Source organism: Malania oleifera, chromosome 6 (assembly GCF_029873635.1).
Source record: "Malania oleifera isolate guangnan ecotype guangnan chromosome 6, ASM2987363v1, whole genome shotgun sequence".
Classification (NCBI taxonomy): domain Eukaryota; kingdom Viridiplantae; phylum Streptophyta; class Magnoliopsida; order Santalales; family Ximeniaceae; genus Malania; species Malania oleifera.
The window spans coordinates 31,611,434-31,614,746 of record NC_080422.1 but is presented as its reverse complement, the minus strand read 5'-3'; the positions used below and the strand labels follow the sequence as shown (position 1 = coordinate 31,614,746).

The 3,313-nt window shown below is 36.3% G+C and overlaps 1 pseudogene; it reads left to right on the top strand.

Annotated features, from left to right (window-relative positions):
• Positions 1-624: 624 nt before the first annotated feature.
• LOC131158544 (uncharacterized) lies at positions 625-3,006 on the top strand (annotated as a pseudogene).
• The last annotated feature ends 307 nt before the right edge of the window (positions 3,007-3,313 follow it).

Sequence of the window (3,313 nt, the reverse complement as noted above, 5' to 3'; positions counted from 1 at the left end):
AATTCTTCCCCACCTATGATTTTGGGAAGACCATCCTTAGCAACTTCTAATATCATAATCAATTGTAGTAGTGGTGTTTTAAAATTGAGTTTTGGTAATATGACTTTAGAACTGAATATCTTCAATTTGTGCCGGCAACCTCAAGAACATGAAGACATTCAAGAAGTCAATTCATTGGAATCCCTAATTGTGGACACTCCATGGTTAAATTATGATTGTGATGAGCAGTGGGAGGATTTAGAAGACTCCCTTGATTTAACTAAGTCCCTTGATCATTTTTCTTCTCTTTGTGCTGCAGGTGATTCAACTGAGATGCAATGGAAGCTCAAATTTGAGCCACTACTGGGAATACAAACCCCAGCACAACCATCCAATGAGAAGACACTAGTGCTGGAATTGAAGCCATTACCGCCGGAGCTGAAATACGCCTGCCTTGGACCAAAGAACTCATTTCTAGTGGTGATTTCTGCATTGTTGACCTCTGACCAAGAAAGTAAGTTGTTAAGAATTTTAACACAACACAAATCAGTCATTGGCTGGTCCATTGCTGACATCAAAGGTATAAGTCCTCTCATTTGTACCCATAGGATATATTTGGAAAAGGATTCAAAACCCTCTAAATAAATGCAAAGGAGACTAAACCCCATAATGAAGGAAGTGGTAAAAAAGGAAGTCTTGAAATTGTTAGACATAGGCATCATATATCCAATTGCTGATAGTAAATGGGTTAGTCTAATACAAGTTGTTCCAAAAAAAATCTAGTATAACTATTGTAGAAAAATGATAAGGGAGAATTGGTGCCTACTAAAGAGACCGCAGGCTAGAGGATGTGTGTAGATTATAGGAAATTGAATGCCGCCTCTAGGAAGGATCATTTTTCTTTGCCTTTCCTTGACCAGGTTTTAGAAAAAGTGGCAAGGCATGAATATTATCGTTTTTTAGATGGATTCACTGGTTATTATCAATTAGAAATAGCTCCTAAGGACCAAGAGAAGACTACCTTCACTTGTCCTTTTGGAACTTTTTCCTTCAGGAGAATGCCATTTGGGCTATGCAATGCCCTGATTACTTTTCAAAGATGCATGTTAAGTATTTTCAACAACTTGATTGAGGACAGTGTAGAGATTTTCATAGATGACTTTTCAGTTTTTGAGAAAACATTTGATGCATGTTTGTCTAATTTGCAAGTTGTTTTAGAAAATGTGAAGAAAAGCAATTGTTGTTAAATTGGGAAAAATGCCACTTCATGGTCCAACAAAGAATACTTTTGGGGCACATTGTATCTTCTTGAGGCATAGAGGTGAATAAAGCTAAAATAGACTTGATTTCAAATTTGCATGCACCTAAAAATGTGATAGATGTTGGATCATTTTTAGGGCATGCTAGTTTTTATAGAAGATTCATAAGGAATTTTAGCTTTATCTCTAAACTTCTTTGCAAACTTTTGATGCATGATGTTAAATTTGAATGGACCCAAGAGTGTCAAAATGGTTTTGATGAACAGAAAACATGTCTCACCACTGCACCTATCATTTGTTCTTATGACTGGTCACTTCCTTTTGAATTAATGTGTGATGCAAGTGACTTTGTTGTGGGGGCTGTTCTTGGACAATGAAGAGATAAACTACCATATGTTATATACTATGCTAGTAAGACTTTAAATGTTGCACAAAAGAACTATTTCACCATAGAAAAAGAACTACTAGCTATAGTATTTGCATTGGATAAGTATAGATCGTATCTTCTTGGTTCTCCTGTCATAATATTCACTGACCATGCAACTTTGAAATTCCTACTGTCAAAAAAGGACACTAAGCCAAGACTGGTAAGGTGGATACTTCTACTGTACGAATTTGATCTCATAATAAAAGAAAAAAGGGAGTGGAAAACGTGGTGGCGGATCACCTTTCTCGACTTCAACCTGAAGTTTTGAAATGTTTTCTTTAATTTCTGATTATTTTCCCGATGAACAATTATTTGTAGTTAAATCTTTACCATGGTATGTTGATATTGTGAATTTCTTGGTCACAGGGAAAACTCCGCCTCGTTGGAATGCTCAAGACATCAGAAGGTTGAAGGCTGAAGCTAAGAATTTCTTTTACGATGATCCCTATCTCTTTAAATATTGTTCAGACCAAACCATTAGGAAGTGTGTGCCTAATAATGAAATTTTTGGTGTCCTAAATTTTTTCTATAAAGAAACTTGTCGTGGGCATTTTTTCAGCCCACAAAACAGTGGCTAAAGTTCTTCAAAGTGGGTTTTATTGGCCAACTATGTTCAAGGATGCTTTGAGTTTTTGTAAAGCTTGTGAACCTTGTCAAAAATTAGGGGGAATCACTAGGAGAAACATGATGCCTTTGCAACCTATACTAGTGATTAAAATTTTTTATTGTTGCGGCATAGATTTCATGGGACCATTTCCCTCTTCTTATGGCTATTTATACATTTTGCTTACCGTTGATTATGTTTCTATATGGGTTGAGGTAGTCCCTTGCAGAACTAATGACCATCAAGTGGTTATAAAATTTTTAAAAGAAAACATTTTTGCAAGGTTTGGCATGCCTAAAGCCATAATCAGTGATTAGGGCACGCACTTTTGCAGCAAACATGTTTTAGCCTTATTGAAGAAGTATGGTATCCATCACAAAATCTCTACTGCCTACCACCCTCAAACCAATGGACAAGCTGAACTAGAAAATAGGGAAATGCAAAACATCCTTGAGAAAATTGTTAACCCAAATAGGAAGGATTGGTCTTTGAGATTGTTGGATAGCTTGTGGGCCTATAGGACAACTTTTAAAACCATTTTGGGCATGTATCCATATAGATTAGTGTATGGTAAGGCTTGCCATTTGCCTGTAGAGCTGGAACATAGGGCATATTGGGCTATTAAGCAATGCAATTTTAACATTGATGAGGCTGATTGTGTGAGAAAATTGCAGTTATCTGAATTGGATGAGCTGAGGATGGATGCTTACAACAATTCTAAATTGTCCAAGGAATGAATGAAGAACTTCCATGATAAACACATTCAACGTAAGACTTTTGAGCTCGACCAACAAGTGATATTGTACAACTCTCGATTACACTTGTTTCCTGGTAAGTTAAGGTCTCGTTGGAGTGGGCCTTTTGTGGTAAAGGTTGTTTTTCCTTATGGTGTTGTAAAGATTCTAAATCCTTATAATGGTAACGTTTTTTAGGTTAATGGTCAGAGGCTCAAGCCTTTTATCTCCAACTTTGCACCTGAGGAATTTACTCTACATCTGCTTGATCCCACTTAGTATAGTTTTTTTATTTGTATTTTTATTTTTC